This window comes from Cryptomeria japonica, chromosome 6 (genome assembly GCF_030272615.1).
Source record: "Cryptomeria japonica chromosome 6, Sugi_1.0, whole genome shotgun sequence".
Lineage (NCBI taxonomy): Eukaryota > Viridiplantae > Streptophyta > Pinopsida > Cupressales > Cupressaceae > Cryptomeria > Cryptomeria japonica.
This window is the reverse complement of record NC_081410.1, coordinates 562,502,051-562,514,754: the sequence shown is the minus strand read 5'-3', so window position 1 is coordinate 562,514,754 and position 12,704 is coordinate 562,502,051.

Below are 12,704 nucleotides of genomic sequence, written 5' to 3'. Positions count from 1 at the left end.
CTAACAAAAAGGAGGCCCTATGCCCACTTAAGATAGCATATTACAATTTCGGTATCTTATGGAAAGAGAAAATAATTTGTGACCAAGGGTACATGCCTTCCAAACAAGACAAGGGGGTCCTTGTCAAGGATGCACATCTCCAAGAAAAAGGGGAGGGATACTCATCAAGGATACATGTTTATAAAATAAAAGGAAAGGATCCACATCAAGGATACACATTTCTTAAATAATTGGAAGGGATCATTGGGTAGTGTACAAAGATGGTGGTCAAAAGGGGGGGTATAAGTGGACACTTTTTTTTCTTTTTTGAAATCAGGTGAACCTAAACTTGGAGGAAAATTTGGAAGGAAGAACAAATATTGTAATACCCTAAATCTAGTTTCCAAACTACTAAAAAAATTTAAAATTGGATAAGATTAAGGGGGTCAAATTCTTCGCGCACGAAAAAATAGACCCTGATTTTTCTTATAAACATAACATAGTGTCTAACATGTGCATCAAAAAAGTCATAGTTAGATTTAGTATTTTGACAAATCCTTTGGCAAAAAGATATTTAAGAGTGAGCACTAGAATATTTGTACTTTTTTGTAATTTTTTGTTGAGTATTTTTTTTTTAATGATTTTTCCAATTGAGCAAATCCTGAAAATTAGGTACCTATTTGTTCGTGAAGCATAAGTTGCACTAAAAAAATTGAAAAATACAATTTATTTTTTTAAAATTGTAAATAATAAAGTTAACTACAATAATACATAAAGGTTTTTAAATTTGGATAAGAAGATCAAAAGTTATTAAAAAAATGGTACACATATATCTGTGAGAACTATGGAGACATAGGTAAAACAAATTCAATAATAATATGTTATTGTTGTTCAAAATTAAAGAAACATTATATGGTTAGAAATCTCAGAAGATGGGTGAAAATATGGTGGCAATTTTAGAAATACCCACTTAATGAAGTGCAAACCTGATGATGACAAAGTCAAGAAACCAAGTTGATAAAATAAAACACATCAAAAGGAGGGAAATGGAGGGAAATCAAACTTCCAAACCATAGCTTTGTCATCCAAGCCTATTTCCAAGCCTAAACAGTCAAAAGTGTGTATGGGGTACTTATGGTGTAAGAAGCGCGTACGCGCCACTTTTGTTTAAAATTTGGGAGTGTGTATAATATGATATTGTATATATAATATGTGTATATACATATAATATATAATTTATATATAATATATAAATATATATAATATATATAATATATAATATATATATATATGTATATTTTATATATTATATTAAATATATAATATATAATATTTTAAGTATATATATACAAACATATGTGTGTATGTATGTTTATTGTCTCCCTCTCTCCCACTCTCAAGCGCATACAAGGTCTCTCTCTCTCTCTCTCTCTCTCTCTCTCTCTCTCTCTCTCTCTCTCTCTCTCTCTCTCTCTCTCTCTCCCTCCATACCATAGCTTTGTCATCCAGGCCTATTTCCAAGCCTAAATAGTCAAAAGTGCATACGGGGTACTTATGTTGTAAGAAGTGCATACGCTCTATCTTTACTATAAAGAGTGCATACGTGCCACTTTTGTTTAAAATTTGGGAGTGTGTATATACATATAATATATAAATATATAATATATAATATTTATATATATGTATATATATATTATATATAATACATAATATATAATATTTTAAGTATATATATATACACACATGTGTGTGTATGTATGTGTATTGTCTCCCTCTCTCATACAAGATTTCTCTCTCTATCTCTATCTCTCTCTCTCTCTCTCCCTCCCTTTTCCTTCACATTTTATTTACTAAAAGTAGCACGTATAAGGTACTGAGCCTATTAGTTCATTGGCCTGCCATAACATTTTTAAGGTGTACGAGCATGTAAGCGCTAATTATGAGTTCTAAGTGCGTACAGGGTAAAAAAAAATACCATTGGGCTTGCCAACATTTTAGGGACTAACAACATGTACACAGTTATTAATATACCGCGTATGGGGTACTTAGACATAGTTTTGTTTGCCCAAAAGCCTCAACGGCCTCAAAAGAAGTTTTTGAGGTTGTTGAAGGCCCAACTGCAATTGTGTTTGCACTTCTATCACTGTTTTATACATAGAAGTAAGTGATTTTTTTGTTTTTGCATGATGTCAAATGATTGAATTGTTGTTCTTATTAGTTTTGTCAATATTTTTTTTTATGTTTAATATTTTTGATTCAAAAAAATAATGATAAGATGCATATATATGGTTATTTGTTTGTTTATGAACTTTTGTTTACATATATATGTAATATGATTCTATTTAGGACAACCAATATCAACCATGGGAAAGAACAAGTGAGGAATGATGGAACAATGAGAGATTGAAAAGGAAAGACAAAGGAAGCCTATGAAGAAATTATGTGACATAAGAACAATGGGAGAAGAAGGTATGTCATCCTCAACATGTCAATTCGATTTACCAAACAAACATAATGCACCTAATGCAATTGAAGAAGAGACATTTGTTTTATTGTATGAACCTAATGCAATTCAAGAAGATACCACATTAAATAATCAATTAAATGATGAACATACACCTGCTCTATTTGATGAATTGAATGTACATAATACACCAATGTTAACAACTCCTAGAATCAGTCATAGGAAACCAAAGTATCTAATTGACATTGATGAGAATATATTGAAGCCAATGCCCAATAAAATGAATGAATGGACTTATAGGAGAATGCTTAAAAGAATACGAGATAGATGGTATGTTTTTTCTCTTTATGCATGTATTGTTGGTGGGAAGAATGTGGATCACAAGAGTGGGTTGACAAATGGTCTTGTAAACCATTGGTTCTCATTGATACATATCAAATTCCCGAAGTACTACAATTGAGCCAGATGGAGACATCAGTGGATTTTGACCATGTATTCGACCTAGTAGATTCATGTGATTTTTTGAGTTAATTTTTTTGCAAGTATTGTTTTTTATTTATTTTGTTGTACATCACACTTTATTTTTGGTATTAATTATATCTTTATAAAATGAAGGTCATGTGTATGCAGTTGTTGCAGAAGATAACAATGAAGAAGGAACAAATTAGTATTTGTGTCATTGTGTTGAGCCTAAAACAAAATTGACAACCACAATCATTGACGAAGAGGGTATTGAGTACCCAATAGGCTCTGTTGTCATGATAGAAACATGGCTTAGGAGATACCCTATCAAGAATTATGATGTTTGGTTGTTCGAGGACTTTGAAACACACATGCATATTCTTCATTCATCTAACCTTGTTGCAACAAATATTTATTTGATGAAGTATCGTGGTAGACCTCATAACAAGATTTTATTGAAAGTTCGTGAATCTAACCACGAGGCAATACTTGACACAATACAGGTTAGAGCTAATCCTAAAGGCTCACTTGATTGATTATACGGTTCAAAGTAGAATGATTTTGAGAATTTTGTATATATCATCGATGAATTGTTCTATATTCAGTTTTTGTATATATAAATGCCCATGAGCTGATTTTTACATGTTTAGGGGCATAATTTTTGTATATTTAAATGGAAATGAGCTGATTTGTACATATTTAGATGCCAAATTTTCTATATTAAAATGGTGATGAACTGAAGTGCACATATTGTAATGCCAAATTTTGTATAAAATCACATGAGATGATTTGTAATAAATTTTTTGTATATTCAAAGTGCCAAGAGATGATTTGACCACATTTAAAGGAACATTTTTTTAATAATGTGTGACAATGTTTTGTGACTATTTTTTGTTTCTATGTTTTGTGACTATATTTTGAGTTTATATGATGTGATAAGGTCAATCATGACCATTATTGATAAGGGAAATCATGAGAATTCTTGATTCTTGTATAATCATGGATAATTATTTTAGTCATTAGCAGGTCATGGGAGTCATAGATTGAGTCTAGATACAATTTGAGCAAAACTTGTCATTATTGTCAAAAAAATGTCAAAAAAGTTGTCAAGAAACTTGTACATCGCCTTGGTAGGGTATGACTCTTGACATTCCAGTGCTAAAGAATTACTAGCTTAAACATGCCCACCCAAATGCACTTGTGATGTCGGTTTGTGCACATGACAAACAGAATTAATTCTAGCCTATCTTACAACTTTGCATTGCATGCAACTGATGGTTTTTGCAGCAAGCGCAAAAATTCTACCAATTGAAAATGGCTCCAAATAATCAAAAACCAAGATAGGCCATTGTAGAGGAGCCTCGTGTGACCCCATAGGTTCAAATAGGTCGATCATATGTGTCATGGATTGGAAGAAATAGTTCATCAAAGTTTGACATTTTTTTGCACTCAGGGCACTTGAGAGATTGCATTGGTAGGTATGACTCTCGATGTTTTGGTGCTTTGGGATGCATAGGAGGAGCATGCCTAGTATAAATCTTCCCACTTAGACACACTCGTGATGTCAGTTTATTCACACAGCGAACCGAATCAATTCTAGCTTATCTTGCAACTTTGCATTGCATGCAATTAACGAATTTTGCAGCGGGTAAAAAAATTCTACCAATTGAAAATAGCTTCGATTCATAAAAAACCAAGATAGGACATTATAGAGGAGCCTCACACAACCCTACAGGTTCAAACAGATTGATCATATGTGTCTTGGATTGGAAGAAACAGTCCGTCAAAGTTTGACAATTTTTTGGACTCAGGGCACTTGAGAGATCGCACCGATTGGGTATGACTCGATGTTCTGACACTTTGGGATGCACAAGAGGAGCATACCTAGCATAAAATTTCCCACTCAGATGTGCTCATGATGTCATGTTGTACACACAACGAACTGAATCAATTCTAGCCTATCTTGCAACTTTACATTGCATGCAATTGACAAATTTTGCAACATGTAAAAAAAATGCTACCAATTGAAAATGATTCTAACTTGTCAAAAACTAAGATAGGCCATTATATATGAGCCTCGTTTAACCCCACAGGTTCCAATGGATTGATGATATGTGTCATGGATTGGAAGAAATAGTCTGTCAAAATTTGACAATTTTTTGGACTCAGGGCACTTGAGAGATTGCATCGGTAGGGTATGACTCAATGTTCTGACACTTTGGGATGCATGAGAGGAGAATTCCTAGTTTAAACCTACCCTCCCAGGCATGCTCGTGATGTTGGTTTGTGCACACAATCAACCGAATCAATTCTAGCCTATCTTACAACTTTGCATTGCATGCAACTGATGATTTTTGCAGTAAGCGAAAAAATGCTACCAATTGAAAATGGCTCTGAGTCATCAAAAACTGAGATAAGCCATTATAGAGGAGCCTCACATGACCCCATAGGTTTAAACTGATTGTTCATATGTGTCTTGGATTGGAAGAAATAGTCTATCAAAGTTTGACAATTTTTTGGACTCAGGGCACTTGAGAGATCGTGTCGGTAGGGTATGACTCTCAATATTTCAATGCTTTGGGATGCATGAGAGGAGCATGCCTAGCATAAACATGCCCACCCAAACACACTTGTGATGTTGGTTTGTTCACATGAGAACCAAAATTTGACCATTGTGAGCGTGATGGTACTCTTACACCACACACATATTGTTGTTTATATTCATATTGTTGATTACATAGGTGAATATTCATTTAAATTTATAAAAGGGAAGCCACCAAATACAGTGAATATGCAATAATGAACTAAATACAAGGAGTTTTGTAGGGTTAATTCAATATTTTAGAAATTTTATCAAATCATATTCCATGATTGCAATGTTTTATATCATAGATTTTTGTTGTTTATATCTATATTGTTGATTACATAGGAAAATGATTAATTAACTTTATAAAAGGATAGCCATGAAATACAACAAATACACAATAATGAACTCAGTACACATTTATTGGATCAAATATCAATATTTTTATATATATCAAAAAAAGGCATGTCTACCAAGTCAATACAAGTATTACAAAAATGTGGCATATGTCATGTCCAAATCAATATATAATAAAAATGTAGAATATATCTACATGTATTGGCCACTCTATGACCACAACTAACACTATATGATCCTAAACTTGTGGTGGATCATCAAAATCGAGCCTCTTTGATGCAGTATGTGGCTCTATAGATGGCTGCAAAACCACAATTCAAAAGACAAGCTAGAATTCTTTTTGTAGAAAATAGTTCACAATTAACAACATAACTATGCATTTAACTATAATACCTTTGCAATTGAAATGTAGATTACCTCATCGGTCGATCGTGGAGCTAATGTCTTCGCTCTCCTCTCCTTGTCACTCTCAGGAGTTTTCTTGAAGACAAACTTAAAATGATCCACATTATGGCCAAAACGCGAAGGGAGATATTGTAGATTAAATGTACAATTAATACAATGTACTAACATTAATACATCAAAAAAACTTAAAAGCTATAATATAGAGAACAATGACGTACCACTGCCTGAGATGCTTCTCCAATGGACTGAGGGTGACTCACCATCGATGGAGAAATTGTCGCTATTACCTATATAAAAAATGGTCAAAGATTAAATATAATTAATATAATGATAAGTATTGTAGGTTAAAAACAATTAATGTAATATATCAAACAAAAGTATACCGGATTCTGAGATGCTTCTCTAGTGCATGGAGGAGTGATCTCCATTGATGAAGCAACTATGGATATTTCTTGTATGAAAAAATTATAAGATTATAAATTATCACAAGTTCACATGTACACTGCATATAATCATGAAATCAAGAAAATAAAGTAGAGATACATACCTCCGCCCTCTCTCAATCCACGGGCGAATCAAGTGCATTCAACAAATCCACATAGCTCAGTGGTCATTGTACATGTAAAATAGACAAAAAATACTAATCAATCTACAAACCCCAACTAAGAATTGATTTCAACATTTTCAAACAATCGTACAACTAAAAATGTGTTCAAAACCTTCTGCACACATTTTGGCATCTTTGAGGAATTCTTTTGCTTAGGAAGAGGCCTAGACACAGAGGGGGTACCCTAAAAAAATAAAATTAACATGAGATATTAGTACAGATAATATACTAAACATAATTTTAAAATTTAAAATGAAATGACTTGCATATTCCATCAAAACAATACATAAAAAAGGTTGTACAAAATATGATACCATATAGCCTTGTAGGCCAAAATTGATCACGAAGAGCATGATGTCATGAATCTGGGACATTTAGTCCCCTATCAACACCTACAAACCAAAATTGGAGCAAGCATTAAAGATAGTTAGTATATCTTGTATTTGTTTTGAATTCAAAGTGTATTATTCTATTTTAACATGTTACAAAATTTATACCTCAGGCATCAAAGTTGCAGCTGTAGTAACTGTGGGAGGAGTATGGGATACCACTGCTGCAACCTGAAATGCATATTGTTTGTCTCAATTTAAATCGATGTATAAATGAAAATTCATTTATATAATTACAAATTTAAAGTGACTGATAAATAAAATGCTATGAATTAAAATCAACACACCTGTGTCTATGGTTGATGGGAAAACAACATGTCCATCAACTCCTCTCTCAATGTGAAATCCTCAGTCGTGCAGGCCTAACATCTACTCCCACAAACCGTGCATGAATGAGATGTGGATCCATCTGCAATGGCCTCGTCATCCATCCCTAAGCATATTCCCAAGCAACTGACAGACAGATGTTGAATGGGCTCTTTGTCGCCACCTAGAGCAACTAATGGCACATCATCTAGTACAAGGGGGTGTGCTAATGACCTCCCATGTTGGATGATGGCACCTGTCAATGTTGTGGCCGCCTGAAGAGTCTATAGCTCCATCTACTCTTTTAGATCTACTGGGATAGTTTGCTGCACCTTGGTTTTGGGTGCTAGGGGGTGACAACTCTCTGAGGCTACTCGCCTATGGGCTCCAGGTCTATCTTGGGTAGAGCCTCCACCTCTACCATGGAACTCTCTCATGTCAAAATATTTTTGCTACACATTGAGGACAAATTCACAATATAATTTTCTCAAAAAATGCAATGGCACCTCATAATTATTACAAGGTAGATCATCAAAGACCATCCACCACCTCTGCCAAAAGAGATTCTTCATCTGCACATTGGTACACTAATGTATGGGAAACCTCTTTGCATTAAGAGGTAATGACTCACCAGTTTTAGGATCAACAAAAAGGGCACATATTTGTTGTTTACTGATATTTTTTTAATTCAATCCCTCGTATGATAACCCATCAGCATAGTATTGATGACACCTATCCCTAAAGTTTCTCCATTTTGTAATTTGTGTGGAAATGATTCTGGCACCACTAGCTAATGTTCTAGGCTAGTGGTGAGGGATTTATGATGCTCAAGCTCAGATGTTTTCAATTTATTAATCACTCTATTTATTTTAGACATTTTTTGCCCTAACTAATTAATCAATTGCTCCTATGTTTCAGGTGTTTGGTCAAAAGGAGGAACTGGAGGTGTATCATGTGGGTTTTCTTCAGGGTTTTCAGGAGGTGCATTTTGTTGTTCTTATTGTGGATTAACAAAATCTGGTTTTTAAAACAAAAAATTAAAAAACCTAATCAAAATAAATGAAATTAAATTCAAAACGTAAAACAAATTTAGTAAACAGGAAAGAAAGAAAAACATTAAGAAAAACTAACCTTGATCCATAGCATCTAGAGGAGAAGTGAGTCAGACCATTCGTGGTTTCATGGAGGAAATGGAGGAAAAAACGTCGTAGTCATGGGAAAATAAGACCCTTTTTTTTTTTTTAACTTTTTTTTACGAGTATCGCATACACAGTTCTTTAGGGCTTATGAGCATGTACGCCCTCACTCTTTAAAAGAAGCATGTACACGCTATCTTTTTTAGGCTTGGGAACAACGTACCTAAGCATGTATGGGGTGATTTCAAATTTTAGAACCATGTATGTGCTGCTTATTTTATCATGTTTTTTTGGGTGGTGTCCACTTTTCTGACCACCATCTTTGTGCACATACCCCATAATTATGTACACCTTCTAAACAAGGAGAGGGTGTTGAGATGTCAAGATAGGGAGGGTAAATATTAGAATTCAATAGTCCATGAGGGAGTGAAATATAAAGAGCCCCAATCATCATCAAGAGTACTATGAAAAAGAGAAGTCACCTCCTCAAAAAATTGAGTTCTTTGAAATAAATAGGAGCTATAGTCATGGCCTTTTATTTTCATTGTGAGACTTTATATTCTCTAACAAAATAATTTGTAAATTCTAACAAACCTAAATCATCACCAAACAGTGTGCTCAGATATGACTTACAACCCATGTCCACTATATTTTTATTAATAGTAGGTGATGGATTCACTATTATTTAAGATGAAATCAAAGTGATAAGAGATGCAAATATAGGAGGTGGACAAGTAGCCTCTACATGTAAACAACTACTGAGATTATTATGAGCCTCAATATATGGATGTATTTTTTGTAAATAAAGAGTTGATGAGACTTCCCCCATGACATGAATCCACAGAAGAAGGTTGTTTAAAAGACCTATGAGCATAATATGGATGAGTGTAGGTATAGTCACACATCCTACCATAATTTATACTCTAATTTTATCTAATGATTATCAACACACATAATTAAAGCCATGAATAGAAAGAGATTCAATTTTAATGAGAGGCGTATCTACATCAATTTTAGGTAAAATTTATATGCTAAAAACATTAAGACTTGATCTATTATTGATTAGAGTGCACTTTATTCCAATTTGATTAATGACGACCATAATTATAAGAGGATCATATTTTTGTTGAACTTTTGAGTAAGGTAACTCACATTGTGAGAAGATTATGTCCAAAAACATTTGCATACATACAATACAATAGATTATATACATCATTTAGTCTAATTTAAGTTGGGATATCTACCCTCTATAAGGCATCCTAGAACATTTTGTGGCATGTGAGAAAATTGTATATCAATTCCAATAGTAAGACCTTAGTTGAATTAGCACAAAGATACTCAACAAGATCATACTATTTACCAATATTTTGAAAGATGGGGCTGGAGAGGAACAAATGGTTGATAAGGAGAAATAATAATTTTATTATTACATAAGTTGTATATGTGAGCAACTACATGGTAATGAGATTGCTATGATATATTTTTAATTAAGATTATTATTTTGAGTAACTTGTTTTACAAATTTTGAAATATAACTATGAGTGGTTGAAATGGGGTTCACTATTCTAAACATGCAAACTATAAATCAAACCCATTCACATCAACTTACATTGTGTAAATAACCAATAGTGTCAAGTACAAACCATTGGGAGAAATGGGCTCTTAATGGTTGGATTATTTAGTTGTTGTGCCTTGATACGAATCCATAAGATACAATGATAAAATGCAATAACTAGATAAACAATAATCTAAAGGATAGATATGTAGACTCTAAGATTGGAATTGGCAATAGGGAATAGAAAGGAACCTATGTGTGCAATTTGAGCCAGAAAGCATCAGACTATAAGAAACCTATTCTTGAAGGCAATTGATCTAGATATCAGAAACTAATTTGGAATAAAGATGTTAGTTAGAATATCTCTAAAAAATTTCATTAGAAAAGTTTCAAACACTAAAAACAGTTACCACTATCCAGTTTTTTTTATTAATCTGGATCTCTTTATCTCAATCTGCACTTTTTGAATATATAATCCTTCTCTATCAAATCTAAACCCTTATTACATAAGAAAGGAAAAATTATGTTGGGTGTATAGGGATTTTCCTAGGTCAAAATCTTAGTTTCTAATTAACCCTACAATGATAATAAATAGAAAAGAGAGAGCTTACCTTTGTAAGGGATAGGCTAGATCTAAAATGAAATGTTGAACTAAAATAGTATACCTTGCTAATGAATCTCTTTGACTTGAAGTATTCATGAAAGGTTGATTTTACTATGTGGAAAATCATGAATTCCTTCACATAAAATTGATCATGAATGCCATCTTGAATGCTTGAAAATATGAATACTTGAGCTCTCCTTGATTTCATTTAAGATGCTTGATTTCTTTTTCAATGAAATTTCTTTATATTAATTGAATTCATCAATGTGATATGTTTCAAATGAGGGGATAAGAATTGAATTTATACGCAACCTCACGAAATGTGTTAAAAATTACAAAGACTAACATAGAGAGCATTTTATTGCTCAACTTTTCTCAGTGGCTAGAGGATTCAAATTTGAGCCCTTTTTGGTTAAACTATGGTCCTATGTGCCCTATAAAAGGGGGAATAATGTGCTAGTAACCCTATTCCAATCCTCCTAGGCTAGAATAGGGTCAGAGAGAGAAAGATGTTGAGACCTCAAATTCAAGCACTATTTGAGTATAATCGAGCATAGAACAAGGAAGGAGAAACACTAAAGTGAGAACCAAATGAGTATAAAAATGTATTTGTATATAATTTAAAACAATAAATATAGTCCCCAATTTAGAAAGAGCATGAACTTACACTCAAACTCTCGATAAATTACATGATAACATTAAAAGACTTTCACCTAGATATTAAATATACAAGATGGTACCAATTCAGTCTATACTCTTAATTTGGATAGAAACACAATATTTAGAGCTACTTCTCTTTAGGTAATAGTTTGCAATGGATATCTCATTATACAATAAATGAGTCTTGCCACTTATCCCTATGGGTAAATATCTAAAAACTAGTGAGTAATTTCTTGAAATGTTAGGTAAATATTTCATTCTGCAATGCTTCAGGGTAGAAAATGTAATTTGATATATTTTGCATGAGTAAATCCTGAATTCCTATTAGTAATTCTATAAATCACTCAATTTGTTCTTAATTTCTTATCCAACTCAATGGATATCCTTTGGCACAATCTTATAGTGTTGTCATTCAACTAGATGTTGATTATGTCCATGAATCCTATTACCTATGCCACACCCTTAGTGCTATAATTAAAGGGTATGATTACTATAATGGAAAGGCCTTGATAGTTGGTTTGTTAAAAAAAAGGAACATGTTTAATAATTAAGGTCATCTCTATGTGTATTTGACCCTCAAATGCAATCTCTATGCTAGGGATGATACAAAATTAAATTTTATTCTCTCAACTTAGAAGACAAAATTGGGGCAAAGCCTATGTGAGAGGATAATGGAAGTTTATAAGGCTTTGCTACTTATTATAAAACACACTTCCCACCTCCCTATTTTCCTGTATAATTAATTTTATTTGGTTGTGGTATAGAAAATTCAAGATAAAGATTAATCCTCTAATTAAAATGTAGAGATGTAAACTCTTTAATTGATAGAATACAATTGCAAGATTTTATGATTTTTTTTACCAAATTCATTATGAATATGTTCCTGTAAAGCGGAAAATCGCAGTCGAACCCTAGTTGCACTCCCCTCTTCCAACTCTGAGGAGAGAGAAGGGAGGTTCGCTAGGGTTGATGGTTTTCACTTAGGGGAGAGACTTTACATTCAAAAGAGGGGTTGAAACTCACAAGATCCAATCCCACACAAGGCAAGATTGGATGCTAAATGAGTTTCAAGGGTTAAGACAGCAAAGCTACCCTCTTTTGTAAAGAATGTTCATAGGAGAATTAAGCTAGGAATGCATAGAAAGTGATAAAGATTCACTTATAAACTGAGTTAGGGGTATAGTATGAAGCTGCAG